Raw genomic sequence first — 25,601 nt, forward strand, 5'->3', positions numbered from 1 at the left:
GGGAGAGTATGACCCTCCCTCCCACAAATAGGAGTTGTTAAAAAGTGTTTGAGCTTTTATTTCTAATCTCTTGCACCTTTTTGTCAATGAGCCATGCTTCAAAAGAAGCAGTCCTTCTTCTCTCACAGATCTCTGTGCTCTTTGCTGGTCAGAGGCAGCCTGCAGAAAGAGCCACAAATTCTATTTGCTAAGTGTTGGGGGCTCTGTTTCTGGGGGTCTCAAGGGCCCCCTGAAGCACTCTGTCCATGGAGAGGGGGTTATATGTCCTCCACTAGATCTAGTGGCCAGCTGGCCTTCCCTGTCCTCGGGCCTACAAGGTCATGTCCTGGCTACTACTTCTGCAGGATCTTCTGTCTCAAGAAAACAGAACAAGAGTCCTTCTTGTGCAAGCTGCAATTCTGATGGACTTTTATTAAGAGCAGCTGTGTGCTTGCACACCCCACTCCCACCCTCCAGCCCCTCAGATAAGACATCTCAGTCATCCCTCCAAAGAGCCTCCAAAACAGATTGATAGAAATACCTGAAAGAGGTAAGAGGACACACCTTACTGTCTCTGAATGGGACTCCTGACCTTAAATTCCTGAGCAAATATTTTCTTTTTTTTTCTCTTTTGTAAAACTCTCTCCCCTGGTAGTACTTGTTCAAGTGAAAATCACCTCCTTGCTATCTTTAGAGGAGCAGACTCTTTACAGCTATAAATGATGTGCCCTTTAAAGCCCTCACCCAAACGTGTGTTTGCACTGTGGGAAAAGTGTGCCTTTTCCACACCTCTTATTGTAAACCAGGCTGATAACAGACTTGGTTGAAAACCACCTGTCTTTATTCAACAAGATATATCACTACAACATCCACCTCTAACAACCATGCTAAGCCAAAAAGACATCCAGATTCTGTGGATGAATTTACTGGAATTATAAAAAAACCCCAAACAATGAAACAACACACCAAAAACTAAAGCCAAAGCAAAGCCATCACTCCACAAGCTCCAAGATTAATAATAACACCTACACTTTTCCAGCCAATTCAACCCAGACTGGCAAACAAAATCCCTTTTTATCACAGGATGGAAATGGTTCCCTCATTTATGCATATGGGACAGTTTTCCCTCCTTATCCTTTGAAAGGAAACTAAGAAATTCTAACATTAGGTTTGCTGCAGAGTCATTTTTGCTCAGTATTCTGCTTTGAACTGTCCCCAGTTTGGGTGAAGATCAGGATGAACACTGTTGAAAATAACTACCTTGCTCTTTCTGGACCCAGTCAATTTACTTCTTGATGCAGCTGTGCAGGGGAGGTTGTTAATGAAGAATCAAGTGTTTCCTCACGCTAAAGGCTTGATTCTCATTTCAAACTATCAAGAGGAATTATGTGTAAATAGCATGAGGTGACTCAAAATGAGAATATTTATGCCTGTTCTTTCTCCTTTTCCATGTAAAAACACTGTCTGTTTTCCTCATAGAAATATTATGGTGTCAGAGTCCATCACTAGGAATTAAGAAAAAAAAAAGACCATAAATCCTTAAATCTCCTGGGACTGCTTCAGAGGTCAGGTGTCTGCTGCTCCCAGGAACAAGTGGCACCTTGTGAGCTGCAGAAGGGTTCAGCAGCCACGAGAAGGGAATTGCAGAAATAGGAAAACCCAGAGACACAGAAATAACTCCATCACACCGGAGAGCTGGGTTTTTTTATGAAGATACCCTATGACTACATAGGAGGGAGTGTATTTGTGAAAAACACTGAATGAAGTACAGTGGTGTTATCAGAGAGAGTGTGTATACTAGAGCAACTTATGAAAAGTGAAAAATACAATTGTACTGAAAATTATGTTAAATGATTGTGTAATGACATTATGTTTAATAACAGCCTATTCTATTCTAGTACTGCTTTCTCATAGAACAGTTCAAGGAGCTTCAACTAGATTAGGTTGCTCAGAGCTGTGTTCAACCTGACCAATAATGTTTCCAGGGATGGGGCCCCTACCTCTGTGGGCTACCTGTTCTAGTGTTTCACCATCCTCATTCTAAAAAAACAACTTCTTGTTTTAGGAATAAAATTATTGAGGCTCCTAGAAATCCCTGGTGGGGAGGGTGGAGAAGGTCTTCTTTATGTGTGTTGTCCTTACATTTCAGATAATGGCACTGATGGTCTCTTTGGAAACTCTTCCACAATCACCTGCACTTGCATGTCCTCCCCATATGATGCCTCCAGAGCAGATGGACATCTTCTCTTCCAATTGAGATGTTTTTTCTTTTTGTTTCCTGTTATAGTTTTCATGCCAATATGCAAGGTTAAGATTTGACTGAAGGAATTACATCCATGGAGCCTTGACAGCAAACACACAATGAAAGACTGAACAGTTTGGAACTGTTTACTCTGGAAAAGAGACAACTGAGGCATATGACAAGGCTGACAAACATAAAGTAGTTTGGAGCAGGCATATAGGAATCGAGAGTTTCTTCTTATCTTAGAAGGTAGGAAAAAAGTTCAAGCCACACAGAAATAAATGGCTCTCCACAGAGGAAGCTGGAAACATGAGGAACTCCTAGGCAAAGAACAACATGGATGCAAGAATTCTGAAAAGATGCTAGATAGGCATCTAAAGAATATTTGCTGGAAGTTAGTCAACAAGCAAACAAGAGGGGGATCATGAAATGTCTTTACTGAGCAAAGGATGGGAGACTGTTAGATTCTCTCACATCTGTGCTTGCCTCTTTTGAATATTTTAACTCTTCTGGAGAGACTGTTTGCAGTGCAAACTGTCAAGCTCAAATTCCCCCCTGGCACATGACATATCTTTAAGTACTCCCAAAACCAAGAGTAGAACAAGGCCGCCCTCCATAGCAGAATTGCATAAGGAAAACTACAGACCATTCCTGTTTCTGAGAAACAGCTCTAATGGGATGAAGGCATTATGCTTGCATGAACAGATGCATCCCTCTGATTCAAACATCCCGTGGTCAGTAAAATGGGAGATCTTTGAGATGTAATATTCATTTGTGACTGAAATATGGGTCTGCATTTAGCTCCACTTATCCCTCTTCCCAAACATAGAAGTCATCTGGATAATTTTTCCCCTCTTGTATATATTGGGAAATGGACACCCAAAATCTTGTATTGCCTGTATGGCATTATCATTCTTCTTATGGACAAGAGCCACCATACACTTTCCAGGTCTGCCCTGCATTTGGTAAATTCATATATCAGGTTCAAGGGCCTCAGGCTTGCAAATTGCTGATTGTGATGTAAGCACAAATCTCTTCTCTCACCCTTCTGAGTATCAGAACAAATAAAGACACAAACTCACAGAATTGTAAGGAGATGGCTCACAAAAATCTTCTTTTTATTTTTTTCTTTCCCCCTCCTTCTTTATGGTGGAAGACACAGAAGTGCCAAGGCTTTCCCTTCTTCCCTTGTTGGCCTTTCACTGTATGGAACATTAACGAGATGAGCTCAGACAGATGCTTTGCTTAAGCAGGTTCTCTTGATCCTGAACCTGGGAACATTTGAGTTAATGGGAAGTTGTTAACACTTAGGCTTGATGAAGTGAAGCAGCAGTTTATGCTGCCGAGCAATCTCTGGGACAGTTACTCCGCCATCAAGGTGGAATAAAGTATGGACTCAGACTGCTCAGATTTTCTCAATGGAAAGAAAGAAATCTATGTTATAGTCACAGTAACAAGAGCAAAAGTTTAACCAGCTTTTCATTAGCTGAAGAATTTCTTCTTCATTGAACCTGGTATTTTGTGTAACCGTTTCCTGTCAGCAGAAACACCCAGTGCATGGGATATGTGCTTTGGTAGCAGCACGAGGAATACTTAGCCAAGTACATGGATGCCACCTTCCTTACACTAACACTGCCTTATCCAACTTTCAACAAGTCTCACAGCCTTTATCTACCTCATTTGTCAGTCTAAGACGAATAATACCAGGCTGAATTCAGAGGATCTCATGGGGCTTAAGTGTAGTTTGCAAAAGTATGCTAGAAAAACTTAACCAAAAGACCTTTGCAGCTGCAAATTCTATTAATTCATTAGGCCATCTCTTATGCCATGAAAATATTGAAGTGATTGCTACTATTGTTTTTTCTACTTAAAATGCAAAATGAAAAGTTAGATGTTTAAATTTGCTTGTGAAGACAGGGTAAAGAAGTAATAATGTAATTCAGTTTATGAAGAAAATGGGAGATGTGTTACCACTAAAAGATCTGAGATCAAGTAACTGTGTTACTTACTGTTACTTACTTGTAGTTACTTACTGTTCTGCTAAATAGAGTGGCTGAAATTCTGCACCACAGCACAACACTACTGATTTGAAAGAATTTGGTTCAAGTGCTGCAAAAACTGCTAAATATGCGAGTAATATACTACTGGCTCTGAAAGATGCAATTTCAGCTGAGGTGCTTATGGAGGTGCAGTGCTATGTATCAACAATACACAAATAATGGAGAAGAGTTACAATATTTGCAGAGTTGATAGAAAAACTGAATCCTCAAATTCAGTTTGGCTTAAAAGTTCTGGTATAGTCACGGGTCCAAAGGAGTTTTTAAGTAACAATTAGACACATTCTTAGAGAGTTTCACTGAATAGAACATAAGAGCAAAAGCATTTCAAAGGTGAATACTCACTGGAGGCAGGAAAATTTCTTCCAGTTTTACAAAGACTTACCAAGATGATTTTATGTACATTCTGCAACTTGCATGGCAAGTGCAGGCAATTTTCTTCTGAGATGCTGTCAAGCCAGAGGATCTGTGAGTAAAACAGTGATGACAGATGTGGAACTGCCATTCCTGATTCTCTTCCCTCAGGAAATCTGAGGCAATTTGCAATAAGGTTTTAAAAAAAGCAGCCCTCTAGCATTTATATCACAGCTTCTCTAAAATGCTAGATTTTTCTTTTCACATAGGCACTATGGATTGGTAGGACACAAAGGAAGGTGAATCTCACAAGGTTAGAACCAAATAACTGCCATCTCTGAGCTGGCTCACCAATGGTTAGAATGAAGGCCAAAAATAACTTCAGGCTATGATTTTTGGTCTTCTGATGCTGGAAGAACTATTAGCCACCGACATGGTTCAAAGTGTAAAATAAATTCATCCTTGTCCTTCTGTCTATTAAATCCAAAGCTCTTCCTGACTTTTAGGCTGCTGGGAAGTAGCAGTATCTGCCAGAGATGCTGTTCATTGTATGCTACTCAATATTTTTCTTCAAACGCATATAATACAGGGAAAAAAAGGCAAAAACAACTGGGATGGGAAAGAGAAACCTTCTATCAGCCTTGTCTTGCAATTCCTTTCCAATAAAAATCAGCCACACCCAGCTTGGTCACTGACTGCTTTTTAAGAAAGCATTGAGCCAAACACAGAGAACTCAAATAACAGAAGTGCTGTCTGGCTTTGGACTGCGAGAGAGTAAATGTTCAGGATTTCTGTAAGAGAAAGGAAATAACCAAGCAGTCTGCACCATGCTCCCTTCTTACACAGTGGAAGAAGACAGCAGACCATGGAAAACCACTTTCCTGAACATTAAGCCCACCATTTTGCTGACTGCTTTCTACATGATTTTTGTCAATCCTGCACTTATAATACTCTGCCTGCACTGTGAGCCATTCATCTTTACTTTGTGTTCAGTATACGATACCATCACGTGCATTTCTTGCCTCAAATGCTTCTAATGACTTTGATAAGAATTTGCTTTTCCTGTTATAGAAAAGGTCAATACTTAATATTCTTAATTTGTTATTGGTGGTTGGCATATAAAATGCCTCCCCTGGAGATAAATGAATGGTTTGTTGACCATTTATATCCATAAAACTCTCACAAACTTTTCCAGATAGGAGAATGGGACAATAAGGAGTTGCAGGAAGGGATTGAATCATCCTCTCAAAAAAAGTCTGCAAAAATCTGGTCACCAACTACACATGGGAAAACCAAGATATCATAATTTTAAAAGATCACTCAACCCTGAACACCTGGAAGCTTGCAATATCCACAGTTCATTTTAAATTGCAGCTTGAATTAAGTAAGTCAGCACTACTTCCATAGGACAGCAGTCAGTATGTGTGACTGATTCTCACTACCCAATCCAGCCTGATGAAATGTAGTTAGATTGACTTCTCCCCCAAAATCACTCTCTTTGGAAGTCAGCTTTAAGACTTCACTGATGCAATTTGTTGGCACTCTGTGGGGAGCAAATATACTTTCATTGCTTGTCACTAATACTGATTTTTTCTTAATGACAATGTACTCTCCTCTAACTTAGGTGAGCTCTTACTCTTCTTCAGTAACAATTCTACAGAAAAATCAAATTCCTTAAGATCTTATTCCAGATCATCTTTCACCCTTCTTCCCTCCTTCCCATGTTTAAAATAACTAATACCCACTCATACTCACTAGAGCCACATAAACATACATGCAGATTGGAAAGAGCAAGCAGCAAGAATGGGAAGGTAATGAGTGCAGGAATTAAGTGAAAGCAGTTGAAGCAGTGAGATTGTTTCAGATTTGGAAGAGGATGATGAAGTTTTGGTAGGGCTCACAAAGTAAAGAAAGGGATAGAGGAGTGGGAAGGTCAATTATCCTGACCAGTGGAAAGAGAAGTCTATTTTAGCAAGTGTGTGTTGGCAGATGGAAGGGGACAATGTGACAAGGTACAGAGGTAGAGATTATTTTTGTCTGGTAGGTAAGACCTTGGCATGGACACAGAATTTAACAGTGAATGAGTAGGATGTATCCGTCTGAAATTTAGGTGCATGTATCAATCTGAAATTTTTGAGATTGTTACTGCAGAGATATCAATGTTCCAGATAAAGCATTTTCCATCAGTTTAGTTCTTCAGCTCCTGAGGGAAGCACAGTCATGTACTCCTCCAGTTACCAGTGTCTGTGCTTCCCTCACAACTCCTTTGCATTATGTCCCAAGCTGTTGCTGTCTGTACCTCTGAACACAATTCTAGGCAGGAAATATTCTGACTCTGACAGCACAGTATGGATGTAACAATAGGTGCTTGTCTGTACTTGCTATGCAAGTTAGGACTTGTGTACTTTTCCTGAATGGATTTATCTGATCAGAGTTTCTGCTTTAAGTTCCCAGCAAAGGCTCTCTCAGTAGAGGTTATTGTAAACAAGGCTCAGTCAAGTATGCAATTAGCCAATGATTTTTGAAACAAATCTGAGAGCTGCCTCTCACTCTGAATGTTCCTTTGGCATAAAGACTTTCTAGAGCTGCTTTTAGTGAACACATAGAAACAAAGATCAAAAGAATACTTTAATGCCGTTACAGGCAGTTGAGCAAGTCAGAAAAACAGAAAATGAAACTAAATCAACAGGAGAGCCGATGCCACACAGGCTGTGTTCTGTGCAGCCTGTGAGCCTCTTCACCTGCACACACCAAAAAAGCCAGTTACACCAGGTCCCAGCAGGGTGTCAGAAACATCAAGCATATCAGCAGTGCTGCTAATTCTGAATTAAATACAGCATGCCTTATTCTCTCATAGCTAACAGAAAAGCCTGAGAAATCACTACATCTTCTCTAGTAACATGTGCACCATCCTGTTGCTGCCAGCAAGAATTCATGACTGAACTTCAAACTTCCATCACCCTTCCCTCAAGAAAGAAGAAAACATCTGAATAATGGTGATTATGTCAAAAATTGATAGAAAAACACTCATCTCTGATGTTTTCTGGCTGTGTTTTTATAGTTATATCATATATCTGTACCTTGTGTATGTTAGAGCCTCTCTGTAATACTTTAACAACCCATGCTGGCAAATATCCAGGTGCTGCTGAGTTCGTCTCAGCTCCCCAGCAAACCATCCTATTAGAAAGCTACAAGGATTTCTACAATTGTCTCAGCTTGTTCATGTACATTTAGTACCACAGCTTTGTATTAAATTAAAATTATTTGGTCAATATTGTATCGTCTTTGTTCACAAAGCAGAAACTAGGAGACAGTTCAATAACATGCTGAATAAACCCTAAACTTTAGTAATTAAGTTTGGTTGCATTATTTTTCTTTAAGCATATATTAAACAGGATGAACAGATGATGTATTACTCAGCCATTTAACACAGAACTTCGGCATCCTATTGCTACCAGAGCCTCAAATGTTGCTAAAATCTCAATGCCAGTAACAAGGTCATCAGAAGGAGCTGTCCATGACCAAAACTGCCTTTTGGCAATGCTCAAACAGGAATCTTGGTCATGATGGTGATGGTGGTAGTAAGAGGTGTTCAGCACATTGCCAGCCTGTGATATCATGTCATTGAAAACTGGTTTTTCCAGGTGTTTGGTGAAAGCTGTGAGAAATAGAAATGATTTGCAGAAAAGGCTGGAATTCTATCAGCCCATTTCCCCCCTATAGTTCATATAAGGAAATAAAATAGTATGTGGGGAAAAAACACATGAAAGATGACCTAGGGGAAGGTACCAAATAATCTGTTACTGAATATGTGCTGCCATGCACATATCCTTGGCATTGCAGCCTAGACAATCAGAGCCCAAAGCCCACATCATCCATCGCCAGGCAAGATGTGATGAACTCAGGGTTTCTGTTTCAGTTTAAAGATGTACATGTTTAATATGAAAAAGGAAAATAAGAGCAACCTGGAATCTCTCAAGAGGTAGAGAACACACACAAAAAAAAAAAAAAGAGAAAACTATTTTCTTGAAAACCAATCAAGAAACTGCTCAATGCAAGGAGACAATCAGCTCAGTTTTTGTAGATTTCTTAATGGAGTAGCAGGTCATGCTCTGCAATGCCCAGAGCTCTAGAGAAAAAACAGCAGTTGCTTTTACATTTGACCTGTGGGCATGCAGGAAAGAACATCAGCAGAAATGCTGCACTTCTGCTTAATCACAGAAAGCAGGAGATAGCAGAGATTATCAGATAGTATCAGCTGTAGTCACTGCAGTGAAGCAACTTTTCTCCCCCTTTAAACAATGCCTGTCAAATTAGTATGATTATTGGATATTATGACACTACAAATAACAAAATGACCTCACACGTAACACAGGAAATCATAGAAAATTGGATAAATGAAGCTTTTCAAAGCTAAAGAAAGAAGTAATAACAGACTGTACAGACTAGGTCCTGTGTGTCAAGGCAATGAAAAACAAAGCCTGAAATAAAGTAGTGCCCAAACTGAAAAAAATACTGCTAGGAGACTAACCTGAAAACTTGTAGCAAATTAGCATACACAATAATTTATTAAAAAATCAACTAATTGTATCTATCTGGATCAAAACTGATCAGAAGTTTGTCACTTAGGCAGTTTCATGACAAAAATGTACCTCTGTAAAAGCAAAGCATTTGACAAACATATAGATTGTGACAAACCCCAAACCATTAAGGATAATCAGTTTTCAAGTCACAAAGGTATTTCAGCTTTTTATATATATATATATTTCTCTCATGATCTCATAATTTTGCATTTGGCTTGCTGAGTTCTACTCCGGATGTAGCTGTAATAGCTGGTCACATTCCCTGTTAAGGATGTTGTTTTGCCTACACTTTCCCGAAACGTAAGCATGTACATTTGTGCTGTAAATAAGAACTGCACAATGGTTTTCAGCTGTATCTACTCACTTTCCCCACACCAATGTTCCCCCACCTCCACCTCAGCATTAATATTCTGCAGAAGGACAAGAATTTGATACAATTTCATACATCTCCCATCACTAACAATCTTACACATAACACAGGGATACCACTTCCAGTAGCATCCTAGTAATGCCCTTAAGAAATTAATGCCTCTACATTGGCCTTTCCAGGATATTTAGCAACTGAAGCGCCAAGAAGGAGTGGTTGCTTTGCACCATCCATCCCACTGTGGGATGAAGATGTGACAAAGAACTAACCTGGGCTTTGGAGGGTGGCAGCAGCCACTCATACTACAGTGATACATATTTCATATTTGCATGAAGGAGAAGAATTAAGATTATGTAAGTTTTCTTAATGACAGCATGCCTTTTTTGAATGTTTTGTTTTGCAGGATTGCTTATAAGCTATGGAAGGAACAGCTAAGCATGAGTGATGCACTCAACTGGTATAACCAGTAGGAAAGAGAGGGAGGAAGGTTGGACTGTCATGGACTGTCACGGATCCTGAAGACCTTTCAGACTGGGTACAATCTCACACAGCTGTGGTGATAAACATCACATTCCACCACAAAAGAGTGTGCCAAGAGACTGTCAGAGGTGAGTGTCATGCAGCAAAATCACAAAGCATCAAATGAATCCATGCCAGTGACCACAAAGTTTATGGCAGCCAGGCTTTCTTCACAGAAAGAGGTGCCAGCTATATTCTGTAATGCAATTCACTCCTAGCCAGCTTTAGAATAAGTCCAGTTTTCAATCCTTCCAGTCTATTCAACTTATCACTATACGATGTCACCCAAAAAGAATACCAAAAAAACCAACCAGCATTTATTTTGGTGTGCTTCTCCTCTCTTGATCTCTCCCCCTCACCCCTTCCAGAAATTGCCAGCAAAAGTGAATACTTGCAGTGTTTCTGTTCCGTAAATGGTTTCATGCTTAGCAGCAGGCACCAAAAAGGTTCAGTTCTTGCTGTGATCCTGTGTTTATACTGAGCTGGAGGTGATTTTAAGCCACCTTCCATATTTGGGGTCTGCTCAAAGCTGAGTGACCTAAGGGCAATCTACTGATGCTCCATCTCTGACATGTACAGGGAGGCCCTTTTGAGCCTTGAACAAGTAAAGAACAGCCATAAGATTCTCCCTCTCTGCATCACAAGATCTAGTGCCGAAATTCTGTCCTGCCCAGAAAATCACAAAGTGACCTTACCGCCACTGACAGGCCTCAAAAACAGGAATATAGTCAGGGAGAAATCCCATTTCCCTTTTCAGGCTTTTTGGATAATGGACTCAATTGCCTGAAACAGTAAAAGTCTCCCCTGAGATGCATCACCAGGCTAAAGGAACACCCCAATTCCTCATGCCTCAAGAGGTTGTGCCAATGAGCAGCACTAAGGAAGAAGTGACAAATTGGGGAAAGCCTTCCTTAATGGATGCTTAAAAGAAAAAGAAAATAGAGAAGGGCCACTTGAGGCACCTAAAGCTGTTAATAGTGACAAGACAAGAAGGGATTTCTGGTTAATCAACATCAAGGTCATAGTCTTGTGGAATAAATTTCATATACAGTGAATAACTCACACAGAGTGATGGCATGTTTAGCATCAACTCTTGGCAAAGATTTGTTTGCTTAATGACTTTTCTCCTATTTTTTTTCAGTCCAGCAACCTTTGACTGAAGAGAGTTTGTTAAAAGAGCTAAATGTCACTGAAAATGTGCTGCTAATCCTACTCATCAACAAATGTTAACCACAAAGTGATAATAAAGAGAAAAAAGAAAAGACATGGCTCCAATCAGGATTATGCTGGGTAAATGCAGAGACCCGCATGGCTCTGTAACAGGCGGCTCTCATACTGGTATTCCAAATACATGTCACCAACCCTGGTTTTGCAAAAGGGCTTTGATGTTCGTTTGCAGATGGATACACTGTACTTTTCCTTTGGCTTGTGCAAACAAAGAGAGGCAGTTTGGTTTTCTTGGCAAATACTGTCAGATGTTTTATGCGCAGCAATAAAAAATAAGTAAATCTTTGATATTACACGTCTTCCTCACTTGAAACAAGCTTGGCTCAGCTACTGGTGGATGTAAAGAAAGAAACATAATTTTTTTTCTAGATAAAGAAGTTTACAGATATCTGTAATGTTTTGAAGATTTCAGCATTTGCTGACTTTAACAATCTCTATGGAAGCTATTGGGAAGCAAGAGTTGGGGAAATGAGCACATTAAACCAGCCTTGAGGTCTTCTCAGATTCTGACCTTTGCTGCACACATCCCTCCTAACTCTAAATCATCTCATTGATCAATGTAATTAAGTTGTGAGTAACTATTCTTCTCAAGTAAAGTTTGCTGCTCTGATTTCATGCTGGAGGAACACTTGGGCCTTCAAAGGCTTGCATGTTCATCCTCATTCAAGTTAAAAGCAACAAAACCTCACATCTAAGAAAACTTACTGCTCTCCCATCAGTGCTAACCATCCTCAGGCTGTGTTCTACTTTTTCCCAAGGAAAAGCACAGTATAGCTACATGTATGTTTGTGCAAGCTTTTAGATTTACTTTTTTTAAAATTTGGGTTGAAGTAATTTTGAGACACCTTTACAGATCTACTAACACTTGGTTTTAGTATTGGTTTTATACCAGCTGCTGTGGACAGCAGTGAAGCAAATATGGCAATTTCTTTCCTGAGGAGAGCAGCAGCTTCTCACATTCCTTTTCACACTCCTTCTCACATTCAAAATACTTGGGAGGAACCTGTGCAAAGTTTGTGAACCTTGTGGAGCATTGCCACTGAGGTGAAATGGAAGGTATGAAGTTCCAACTCCCACTTTCTGAAGCTCTCAGATCTTCCACTTCTCCTTCCTGGAAAGCCTACAAAATAGTTCCTTGTTTTATGAGCACTGCACAAGGTGTAACAGAATTTCTACACTACCATTTCAAAGGTATTGCTTCTGATCTCATGAAACCATGAAAAGGACTATTTTTTAAACCTTCCTGTTGTGGCTCAAATCAAGCAGGGATTTCAGCTGTGTGCCTGTAGGTGGTTTTGGGCATTTTCCCCAAGCATCTGTCATTACTATATAACTATAGCTAGCACTATTTGAAGTTAATTATATCTAAGGCTCCAGCAACACCATCTGGAAAGGCTGTGACCCCGAGTAATTCTGTATGTTCTAAAATTGCTTGTTAGAGTTTCACCATTCATTAAACCATTCAAAATTCTTGAAAATATAAGACATGACCTCACTTATCACCACTGTATCATCTCATCTTCTCTTATGTACTAACACTACACATATATGTGTACATGTCCCCAAATGTACTTTTTAATAGGAGCACACCCTCACTGATATTGTTTTGCATTTAAATATATATTGCTTTTATGTTCTTAACATAGATGTGACTAAAAGGATCTCTGGTAGCAGAGAAATTAGATTGTGAAGTCAAGTGAGAAAGCCAGAAAATACAAAACCATTAAAATCACATTTTCTATTCAAGGAGGGCAGAGTTTGAGCTTCTCTTTTCCAGTATCAACTCAGGACAACTTTACTTCAGCCAATGAAGCTTAAGGAGTTAAAAAACAAAGCAGCCAGAACTACATACCTCTCCTTGCTAGAAACTAAGAGTCAACCTTTGAAAGCATAAGTTTCTCTTTTCAGTGGTTTTGAGCATTTATAGGTGTCTTGAATCCAGACTGACAAAGATTAATAGTCATGATTACTTTTAAAAAATATGTTTTAAATAGGGTAAATCCTCCTTTCATGACTTTGAGATGTGCTTAGTAATCTTGGTTCCTAAAGAAATTTGTGGCAGCTCCAAGGTAACTACCACCGTTGCACTTCTTTACTCAGGTAACTATTAGGAGGAGCACTCTCCAGTTTATTCTAAAACTTCTTGTTTTTTCCAAGACTTACAAGGTAGAAAAGGACATGTGGAATCTACACATTACATTAGTTGTGCTTACAAAGAGATTCCCTCAGTGCTGTCAGATATTCATAGGGCACATTTCCTTTCTAAACATTAAACCTAGGATCCACAAAATTCTTTCATGTGTTTCCCACATGCTTCCCCAATATCCAGCCATATTTTGGTATGCATCACAAAGAAGCTAAAGTGAGGGAAGGATGAAAACTTCACCTCTGCTCTTTAGAGACATAATTATGGATTTGATTTTTATGTTGCAATTCTTTAAGCAGAAGAATTAAAACTAAATCCTTTGTACCTTGACAGATGCACCAAACACAAAGTTCCCAGTTAACCCTGTGTGGACAGAGTAAGCAGGGTGGGCTCTATCACCACACACTGCTCAACAGGAATAAAGCAGATTGTTCTCCCTGTTTATCCACCTTCTCTCATCAGATGCCAGGAAATACTTAAAAAAGGAACAGCGATGCTTGTCATGAGCACTAAGCAAGTAATTATGCGAGCTAATTTTTGTGTGTAACAGACTGTATTATTCCTATAGCTACTGAAACTTACACACAGGTAAATCTCACAGGTATTTTGTTACTCATGTTTTTCATGCTGCTGCCAATGTTACTCAGATGACACTGCAGAAACTCAGGATAATTGGTGGGCAACTTCACATTTGATACTTGGGATTGCAGTCACTGTCTGACAAAGCTGGCTCCCTCCACACCAGAGAGTTAGAAAGTGATTTGCAGTTCACTTCAACAGCAAGACTCAAAGGGCTGTGCTGTCCTGCTCTTGCTACCCTTCATATCATAAAATCAAACATTCACATAAGGTATTTGGGACCTGCTTGCCAGATTGCAAAGGTAGATGTTTTTTTTGGCTCTCCCAACAGAGCTGAGCCCTGAAGTGAAGCCAAGACCTATAATCATTTGCCTTGGCTGAAACAAAAATAAACATACCCTGTAATGTATGCATTTCTGAGGTAATTACTGCCATTAGATCACAGCCTGGAAATTAATTTCAAACCATGCAAGAGACCAAATACAAAAAAACCCTATGTTAAAATCATGTTAAATGTCCAGTTATACCACGTCAAAGCAAGAAGGGTTCAACTGAAAGAAGGAGCTTCAGCTCCAGCCCACCTTGTCAGATCCAGCCACTGCAACCCACATGGTGAAGTTAAATTGTCTCTTGGTAGGAGCTGATCCACAGGCCCAACATGAATGGGCTAGGAATCCCATTTGAGGTACTATTGCCTCTAGCAAAATAGACATTGTGTTCCTTTAGCACTGCTTAAAGGATGTATTACATCTATTACGTGTTTTCCCCTCTGCATTCTTTAATTTCTCTATGTCTGCCTGTCTCCACTGCCACACCAGCTAAGCATCACCCAGTCCAACCTCATTTCACCCAGTTAACTCCTCCCAAACCTCAACAGTCTAAAAAGGGAGACTCATTTCTTTGTAAGGATCATTGGAAAAGGACAGAATATACCAAGAGGGTGAGTTGATTCCAAGTTGTCAAACAGCTTGGTAGCCCAGCACAGCAGCTGTCCTGGAATGTCACATCACCTTTCTATTTCAATCCACTTTCACTCTTCACAGTTGTCAAAGAGACAAAATCCATCCTGCATTCCTTCAAACCCCAAGGCATGGAATATCCACAGGAGATCATGAGAGCTTCAGACCCCGACTGCCCCAGGAGGAAGCTGTCCTGCCCCAGAGCTTTCCTCTGAGTCCCACACTGACCATATCTCGTACTGGTGTAGCACTCAGCATTTCCCACCAGCCTTCCATCAGGATCACATACAGCTCTGGCTGTTCAAGCTCACTTCCATAACAAGTCTCTTCTAGAGCCAGATTTAATAATTGTTGCACCATTCCAGCCTTTAAAGGTAATAAAGAAATGCTCCGAGCCTGGCTGACAAAACCACTCTGTGTGGCAGCATTGGTGAGAGTGGGACACTGTTAGGGGTGTTTGCCTTTTCCTTGACCTTGCTGTTACTTTGAAGCCATCAGAGGCTGCTGCTCAGAGTGGCTTCAAGGTCCTTTGTTAGACTTACTGCCATTGACTCAGTGACAACAACACGATGTCTTTAACTTCTGATTCAAAAAAACAGTCATTCAAATAAAGGATACACTGACAGCCCATTAACTACAGCAAAGATTGTTGTTGCTGCTACAGTTTCAGAGAGACCTATTTAAAAATAGATTAGGGTCTTGGAAACCACTCAGCTTATTCTGCCTTTTTTCCCCTCTTCTCTGCAAGACAAGTTACCAAACCAAACCTGGCATTTGCTTCCCCTCTGATCTAGTTACTACTTCATTATAGCAATATTGGCCAGCAGCAAGTAACTTATTAAATAAATGCCCTTTAAGTGCTTCTACCTGGATAGTTGATTCAGATAACAGAGAGATAGAGGGAAGGAAGAGCCTGGCTTGGCTCTGCCCATTTTCCACCTTCCCTTGTAGTAGCAGGGCCAGGAGTCCATTCCAGCTCTTCAGGAACAGGTGAGCAGCATCTCCCAGTGCTGCAGCCAGAGGAGAAATGATGCAGCCCTTTCAAAGCCACATTGGCCTTTACAACAATCTTAAAAAAAACCTTCACTCTAATCATCCAGCATTTGTTCTGTGCACTCTGGCAAATGTAGCTTTGTAGTAAATGTATTTGTTTGTATGTATGTATTTATTTGCTTTCTCAACAAAAACCAGCTTTCAATCTCTGCAAATAATTTTTCAATGAAAATTATTTTGCTATATTTTTACCCCCTACAAAATTGACAAGGTCACCCTGGAAGCCATTGTCAACCCCTACCAAGAGACAAGAGCCTTCCCGGCCTGCAGAAGGAAGAGAGCAAAAGATTCAGGATAGACAACTTGACACAGTGTGTCACCAGAAGGCTGGTGCTGGCTTGGTGATGAACAGCATAGATACTTCTTTTAGAAAAAGTAGAAAAAATCCCAACCTTCTGAAAGAAATGTTCCACTTCATGTACTTAAAATAAACAAGATCTGCCATAACCACTACACTACAGGCTTCTGGGCACAGCTGCCTCTTCATCTCACCACTTGATGAGCTACAACTGCATTTAAAGAATAGCTAAACATTTAATCCACTTACAAAAGAGTGATTAGGACCTTCACAAAACACCAAGAGACCTAATACCTGTAAATATCACCATTAACCACACAAATCACCACCACTACTCTTTTCCCCTCACTCTTGCTGTAGGAAGCCACTACCAGCAGAACTGTCCAACACAAAGTTTGCAGAAAGCAGGTGACTATTTCTGGCTATTTCACAATGAGATGGAGATGCCTCAGGTAGATGGGATTTGTTTGTCTGAGTGAGGTGTTTTGTTGCTTGAGTTATTTTTAAACTTTGAGGTATAGAGAAGCTTTACAGAAGGATTTGAAAGCAAATTGTAGTGAATATATGACTCAACCTAAGTGTGTATGTACAAGTATACTCAAAAACTGACATATAAATTTATGTTTACCATTTTTTCAGTACTGTTTGACGTGAACAAATGCTTAAATTCAAACACAGTAGTAGCTGAATACTCAAAGTTCATGACACACATCTTAAACTACCAGAACTTGTGAACATCCACAGGCCAGATCAATTAGCATGCTGCTTATGACATTGCAGAAGATCCCATACTGGTTTCTCATTAGTACTTATTTCTTTGCCCAAGATCACAAGTCTTAAACATATAGTCATCCAAAGCAGAACACTTACATCTGTCATTAGATTGAGATACAAAATTTATTAAATCCATGAGCCCTGACCCTTTTTTTCTTCTAAAAATTCAAAAGTACAATAAAAACTTCAGGTTTTTTTATATTTTATAAGGATCATTTGAGGTAGTCTTGCATTAACTTTGATGTTTGCCTCCTTCAGTGATGTAACATGCTGAACATCTACTTCCTGGACCAAGAATTTTGCAAAGACCACTGTATTATTACAAGAATGTTTACTTGCCATCTAACCTCACTTTAAACCAAACATACAGTGAGTTTTTCCCCTTACAAAGAGAAATTGTTAAACAATTGCCACTTTCCCACAGGCCCATAATCAACCCTTTAAATCAAACATGAATTATGGACTTTCATTTATCAATTGATCCACTGTTTTTTGGTGGGGTTTTTTTCCTTCACTTTTTTGGGTGCAGCAGATAAAAGACCCAGTTGTACTATCATAGCCCATTGCTTTGTAACCAAACTCTGCATGGGAGAAACATTCCTCTTTTTTGTGATGGGGAAAGAAGGAACGGAAAGAGGGAAAGTTAAGGTTTTTTCCTCCCTTGTTTTCCTCTTTTATTTAAGATTTATTGTTGTCATCATTTTGAGGCTTTGGGAGGAGGGTAACTGGAGGTTGTTATTCCTATAAAAATCTTTGAAAGCCATTGTGTAGGTGGGTCAAAGAGAAACCAGCTTAAAAACGAACAACTTTTGAATTTCAGCAGCCAAAGTTAATGTTGACTAAGAACCAAAAAAAGAAGGGGGAGGAGGTAGAAAACAAAAGTGGCCCTACGGAAAGCAAGGGCCAGCTGAGAGATCTAGAGGACAGCAGGCTCTGAAGGGGCAAAGCTGCTCCTTTTGATGTGGGAGGTCTGCAAGTAACCTACTGGGACACTCCCTGGGCTGGCTCATTAACCATGTCACCAAAGCCCCCCAAGGTCCAGAGAATCATAACATTATCTCTGACATTACCACACAGATACAAGGTTCCTTAGGCAGTCTATAAACATGCCTGTACTAACCAATTCATCGTGGTTTGACACCCCTGCAAGAGCTGGATGCCCTTTAGTGAGCCACATGAATTGCCCCAGTCATTCATCAAAGTTTCTCAGAGTGCATTTCACACAGCATTAAATTTAATTAAAGCAACATTGACTGCATTGTAATCCTCTGGAGGCTCTTTGTCAGAAGGAGCTGGAACACTTTCTACTTAAACATCTATTGTTTAGGTGGGATTTTTTTTTCCCTCTTCCATTGTCTGAACCAAAGTGATTTGCTCCCTCTCCCTGTTTTTATTTAAAAACTCATATGTCATGAAAAAGTTCTATCATGCAAACAGAAGCTCCAGCCTGACATGACAAGCAGTTCAGCTCCTATGCACTTGCCTGCAGATACTGGAGAATATGGAAGATTGCTCTAAAACTGACAGACATGTAAAACATATATACAGACATACCAAAAAAACAACCCTTGACATACATAAATGAAGATTAGTAGCAGAAAGGATGTGTGCAGCTAAAGCTACCTCTTTGTCAGCACACATCCCCGTGCATGTCTTCCTGCTTTGGTGCACCAGCCAGGGGCCACCGTCACCTCCCTTTGGTGCTGGAATGAACAGTGGCTCCAGATGCACCAAGCGCTCCGTAGTCCAGGCCACCTTTGCCAAGAGCAGTGGTTGCACCAGACTCTCATACCAGTGCAGGGTTCTAGCAGTGTGCATTCTTCTTGGTGGAGGAAGCGCCAGGCAGAACCCAAATCTTTGAGTCTCTCTTTTGCCATGTCTGCTCATCCACACTGGAATCCCACTAGTTTCATTTACCTGCTATTTTTTTGACCCCTTCTAAATCAGCATCAAAAGGCAAGCTTTTTTCCCCAACCTAGTTGTCTCTTGATCCTTTCTGCCATACACCAGCAGTGTAAAAGCTCTACTCTTCTGTTTGATGTTAGTCTGGGAGAAGACACAATTCTCAGAAACATAAAGATTATTCCAACACTGCTCTATAGTGAGAACAGATGGAAGCACAGTCTTGCCCAAATGAAGATAGCTGCTGCAATCATTTTTCCTCCTCATGATCAGAAGCATTTTTGAGAGCTCTTTCTCTGCATGCAGTAGGCAGAGTGAGATCACATACCTTCATGAACAACACAGGTGAAAAAGTCCTTTGCTGTTACAAATGCTAACTGCAGAATAGACTAAGGAAAATCTATCTACAATAAGATGTGGTGGCTAAAACACTGATTTTGCTACCCTACTGTCTCCTCACTCCCCTGTAACTTAGTTTACTTCTATATTGAGGTGATGTTCCAATTTTCTTCTGACCAAATCATTTTGAGTCACAAAGACAACTTCTCAGTCTGTCTACTATGGATGTATGGAGTAGCATCCTCCTTGCTTTATTCTCCAGCATGTAATCTGGAAAAATAAATCTCATTATTATTACTGCAGTGGCCTAGAAGCTTCAGATATTTCTGTTTCTTTGTAGTTTTGATGAGGAGAGTAGAATAGAAGGCATTCATATTGCCATCATTCATGGTTATTAGTAGAGGGGGAAAAAGGGAAAGAAAGTATAGTTTTGTATTTCTGCAAAGGAAAGCGACTAAGCAATTCTGCCCAAAAATGGATCTGCTTAGGCCTCAAGGTTTCAAAGGACCTGGCAGGGGGGTCTTGGGAGAAATTTTGTGTTATGCTCGGCCAAGATCAATGTTATTGTTTATCTCAGAGAAGTATTTATTTCCAGTTCTCAGTACTTCTCATGGCTCCTCATGTGAGATCCTCTGCTGCCATGCCATCATGGAAATGGTTCCATAAAATAATGGGAGGTTCTGAAGAATCAGATAATTTCCTTCACAAGATGCACCCATCTATGCCACAGACTCAGGGCACCACAGTGCCTACCAGCTCAAAACTTGTTTCTTATTGCTTGCCCGGTCTGAGATTTAAGAAAAGACCCAAAAAGAGATCCAAGCTCTGCACAGATCCCAAGCCTCAGGGCATGCCCCTCACTCAGGTAAAAGTCTATTTACAGTTAGGCAGAAGTGATATGAGTCTAAAACCAGAACTGCTATTTCAAAGCTGTAGTCTGAGAGCTTATGCAAGTCCTCAGCTGATGAGAAATGAAGAAGCTTTTCAGAAAGTATGGAGAATTGGCACTTGGCAGCTCTGGGAGGAAGAGCCTCTGCTTTTTATCTCCCTATAACTCTGCCCTAGAGCTAAAGGATGGAGAGAGATTTGTGTAACAAGATTAATTCAAGCAACTCAGCCTCACTACAGTGCAAATACCACTTTTCCATTCTTCATACACACTCACTGAGAAGAGAACCTTACTAATGCAACAAACTAAATTCCCCCCAGAAGACCTCAACATTCAAACTCAAGAATTTTTGCCTTAGAGAAAAACACAGATGAAGAAAAAACAAATAGCCTCTACTCTTTAGTAGCTTTTGCAGGAATTTTGCCTTGTGCTGTTTGACTGAACAGAGCTAAATGCAGAGCTGAAATAAAGGTACAAGTCCTCCATGTCTCACACACACAGAGGCCATCAGATAGCTGTTAATGCTGCTCTGGGGTGCTACCATTTGCAGAGTGCTGCATTAGTTATGCATGGCACTCTGATTTTACTACTGTAATTGCACACATATTCACACCCCCCATCACAGCCTCGATGGTAAAACTTGTGCATAACATTATACTTTAGACGACCTCCTGCTGACTTAGAAAGAAAAACTCTAACTTTATTCTATTCTCCCTTGGTATTTACTTCAGTTTCCCTTTCATGCTTCTCAAACACATAATAAGCTTTTGATTATCAGGGTTTTAAGTGCTCCACTGGACACCCAGTGTGTATTTATGAATGGAATTAATAAAGAAGCAATCTGACTCCATCAAGGGAGCATTTTTAGCTACTCTTAAGTGTCACTGAGCAACACAAGTAGAAATTGAGACAAGCTAGAGGCCTCCAGCCTTCATTTTTTACGTTTATTTAATCTCATCCAGTAAAAGTCTCAGAAATTAACATTTGTCATATTAGGATCTCTGTACAACCAATTCATTTAATGAATTGAAAAAAAATATTAGGGGCTATATATGCAAGCAATTCAAACTATAAAACTACTTGTGTTGCTAAAGAAAGGCAGTAATATTACCACTCTTTAAGAAAATTATTTTGGTTTAGGTTTTCTACCTCCTCCACGCAGATTTTTCAAGTCATATCTTCACCCTTTTTTTTGCAATTGTCAGTGAATTCTCACAGAAATTCTTAAAGTCCAGATTGCAGATTCCTTATAAATAAATAATGAACTCAAATGAGTCATCCCAAATAAAAAGAAAGGAAGAAGCAGGGTGGGTGTGTTAAACCTTGTCTTGACAATTTACACTATTGTACTTACCAGTAAGGATAAGTATTTTGTCCTTAAGTATTAAATGCTTATGATGTTTCAATGAAAGTATTTATAAACATACCTAAAATCAAGCTAGTTCTGTTGCAAGACACTGTCTACTGTCCTGAGAACAGCAGCCTACTTTCAGCTGAATTAAGTTTTTATGAAGCACGAGAAATCAGGAAAAAAAAAAAAAAAACCAAAACAAAAGCAAAAGGGAGGTTGGGACATTTCAGGCACAACAGGAATCAAGGACTAATTTAACTCTCTCTAAAGAAAAGTGCTGAGAAGAAAGATTTCCCAGGATAGATAAGGAAGAGTATATGAGCCTTCCAAGGACTTAGATACTGCCACAGGACCAGGGGTACAGGTGAGCCATACTCTGCCAGACAGCAGCTTCCAGTGGAAGCCAAAGCAGGGGAGGACACCAAAGCAAACCTTCAGCTGGTGTTTCACAGCATCAAACTTCCTCAAGTTTTAGCCAAAACCCCTTTCATTATCGCTTTATAGGTGAGGCCGTCTCTGCAAGAAGCGGTGATCACTTTTACATCTGTCAATGTCAAGGCACCTGCATCCTTTGAGAGATCCAGGTCAAAAAATTTCAATATTTATCGGCATTAATTCTGACATCACAGCTAGATAATAATAGTGTCTTAGGAATGATGGCCCAAAATATTATGTGGAAAAGACTAATGAAACTGGGGCATTTTTATGTATATATTTACATGCATATCTTTAACACTCAAACCAAGGAGGACATTCTCCCACATTAGAATCAAAGGAGGTCTTCCCCTACCTTTTCCACCTAGGGGAGTCCCACTAAATTTGCTAAACAAATTTGCCTGGAGAAGGAAAGTGTGTGTCCTGCCAGTGCGTCCTGTGCACAAAACCCCTGATAACACACAGGATGATCTCCCTGACAAATGCCCCACACTGTGCAGCCACAGCAACACAGCCACCTCCTGCCTCATTGTGAATACCCAGACTAGGCAAACAAGACAACTCATGGCTATTCAGGCAAATTTGGGCCACCATGATGGGAAAGGTGCAGAGGGAAAACATTATGACCCGAACTCTTTTGAAACAACCTGACAGTTGATAGATGAGAAACCATAAAATGACAAAGGATCCCTGTATAAAGCCCCTTGCTACCAGCATCTTCTCCCTGGGAAACTAATTACCCTGTACTGTCAGTGAAAATATTATTTTTCCGGTAATTATTTTCCCTTTTTTGTCAGTGACAAAATGACCACGAGAAGTCACCTCACCTCTAATTTTTTGCCATACTTGAATTAAAAACATCATGCAATACTATTCATGTGATTTTATCTCACTTAGCTCCTTACATCTGTAGAAATAAGTAACACTAAGCAAATTCTAAATCACCAGGAATGTGTTTTTATGATGCTGATTACCAATTGCTGTTTGCTCTGTGGACACTGTGAAAGGCAGCAGAGACAGCAGAGTTTATCTCCAGGCTGCCATAGCAGTAGTGAGAGAGGGGTAAGAGTTGTTGGATGAAAGTTGCTAAAGGCAAAGTGTTATCTATCAAAATGTGTTTTAACAAATACTGGGTGGTGCAGTTTTCTTCCTCAAGTGCTGGGTTTGATTCCCTTTGGTAAAACTTACAATGTAAATTTGTCTTTACAATTCACTTGTGTAAAAAAGCAGAGATGGTCCTAATCCAGCCCGCAGGTGTAGCTAATTCCAGTCATTGGGAGGCTACAATCCAAAACCATTACAAAATTTTAAGTGTTACTTGACTTGTATATATGATCTAATTTACATGATGCTGTAAGGTTTACAGATCTTGAAAGCTGAATTTGGCTCCAAAAGTGTTTTTAGGACACAAGGAATCAAATTCAGGTGTATTTTTCTTTTTCATTTTTTTCTTTTATTCCAAACCATTGCTGAGTCTGTCATATTCTATAAATCTATAAAATAAATAACACTAATTCTGAAACTTAAGCCTCAGACCACTTTTTACATTCATTAGTGCTAGAGGAAAATAAAGGTTATTTTCTACAGAAGAAAACAATTTATTTGATTACTCAAAATTATCTGCTCAACTCAGTTTTAGTGCTACTCATGAGGTTATCACAAGAAAAAGGGTTTAGTATAATTATACAGCATCTAACCACAAAGGCATACGGGCAAAAGTTCCCTAAATGAACTGACAATCCGTTAGGCATCAGCTGTCAAAAAAAAAAAAAAAAAAAAAAAAAAAAAAAAAAAAAAAAAAAAAAAAAAGGAAAAGAGAGAGAGAGAGAAACAGGGTGTCCCTCATCTAAGTGTAAAGACGGCTTATACTTAGCCACAGAATCGCACATTCAAGGATTATACAAACTGCCATGGACTAACTCAACCAGCAACTGTTATCCAGAGCTGGGAAATCTGAGACTTAGTAACCAAGCAGGTAGGACAGGAAAACTGTTGTGATTGACCAACCCAGAGGGAAAGAACTGCTGAGATAAGGAGCATCTTTTACCTGCTGACCCATTCACTGTGGCCACAAGGATCCCAGTCTACAAAATTAACTATTACTCCAACTAATAACTGATAAACACTGTTGCAAAACTTGCTTTGATATTAGAATACACACACAGGGCTATTTGAAGAGGAAATTAAATTACCAGGGTCAGCAATTCACTGTTGTTTAAAAAAGCCAAGGTCAGAGGGAACTTTCTGATGACCAGGTTAGATTCAGAATTTGGTTCTCTCAAACAGTGGGACTGAAGTATTCATGCTGTTAGCATAGTGTGCCAGTCTGGAATCTTCCAGTTGCTGCATTTCATGTTCAAATTGTTGTCAGCTTCCCCTGGATAATATTATCATCTCCACTAATTTTTTTCACATGATCTACTAAAGACAAAAGCCTCTGTTTCCCTGTATAATTTCTTCTGTGTTGCAGAGCACATTGAAAAATCACCATTCTTACCACCTCTGGGAAAAAGCCTTATTTCTTGCTAAAGGTTTTTTAGTAGGGAAAACAATAAACAAGAGAAGAGCTTTCCTGTTTGTTTCATTCTGTGCCATCTTTGCACAAGTCAGGATGTAAAGTAACTCAAATAGTAAATGTCACACAGCAAGTGAAATAATCAGCTCTGATATTGTTTGGAGAGACTTATTTTTAGTGGAAGAAATATCAGCTTTTCAGGTTTCTTATGAAATGCTATTATTCAAGTATAAGGATCAACTCTGTGTTGATTATGAATAGTTAAAAATGCAACAAAATGCTCATTTGAAACATCTCACCCATAAAAGTAAACTTGGAAAAAACCCAAGTAACTTAAGCAAATATGCAATAGAGTATCTGTAAGAACATTTATGCTAGGAAAGGGAACCCGTTTAGACAACCAAATCAAACTCCCATCAGTTAAGTCTAATTTGTTCTTCACTTCTCCAGTTACAGCTTCTCTTAGGAGGAAACTTCAGTGATCTCTAACCTCATGTTACAGCCCTCCTCACCAAGACCTCACACCTGTATGGGACAATCCATTCTTTTAACTCACCACTTGTTGAGGCTTCTGGGTGCGACAGCAATAGCCTTGCTTCAGCAAGAGTCAGCTGATTGGTGGCAGGGAATTTAATTTAAATTAAGTTTCACACGGACTTTGCTCTGTTAAAGAAAGGCCACCCAGATAATTACAGTGTAAAAAACAAATTTGAATCTCTGCTTTTGACTATGAACCAAGAGACTGGGGTGAAGCTACTAAGTCATGCAGCTACAGAATTGTTCTGAAGCCCTCTTACAGATTCCAAGTGGTGAAGAAAAATACCAATGCCTGAAGGATTCTTTCAGGTTTCAAGGACAGGCTTTTATTCAAAACGAGTACAGAACAATCCAACACAAGAGCAATAAACGTTTTCAGCCACAAAATACCCTATCTGCTGCAACAAGAATTACTCAAGTAGAAAGAGTACCTAATCTTCTCTTATTTTGTATGAACAAGCATAGAAATCCAGAAATACATCTTTGAGCTACACAC

The 25,601-nt window shown here is 39.7% G+C and overlaps 1 protein-coding gene and 1 long non-coding RNA gene across 2 annotated transcripts in view; one reads left to right on the forward strand and one right to left on the reverse strand.

The window, feature by feature from the left end:
* CDS1 (CDP-diacylglycerol synthase 1) overlaps positions 1-25,601 on the reverse strand; it is a 229,918-nt gene that overhangs the window by 173,330 nt on the left and 30,987 nt on the right. The gene's annotated exons all lie outside the window — the stretch shown is intronic.
* On the forward strand, positions 9,470-11,539 carry LOC137473391 (uncharacterized). Its single transcript, XR_010998757.1, has 3 exons — positions 9,470-9,515; positions 9,986-10,190; positions 11,243-11,539. It is a non-coding gene; the product is annotated as an uncharacterized lncRNA (long non-coding RNA).

This window comes from Anomalospiza imberbis, chromosome 4, assembly GCF_031753505.1.
Source record: "Anomalospiza imberbis isolate Cuckoo-Finch-1a 21T00152 chromosome 4, ASM3175350v1, whole genome shotgun sequence".
Lineage (NCBI taxonomy): Eukaryota > Metazoa > Chordata > Aves > Passeriformes > Viduidae > Anomalospiza > Anomalospiza imberbis.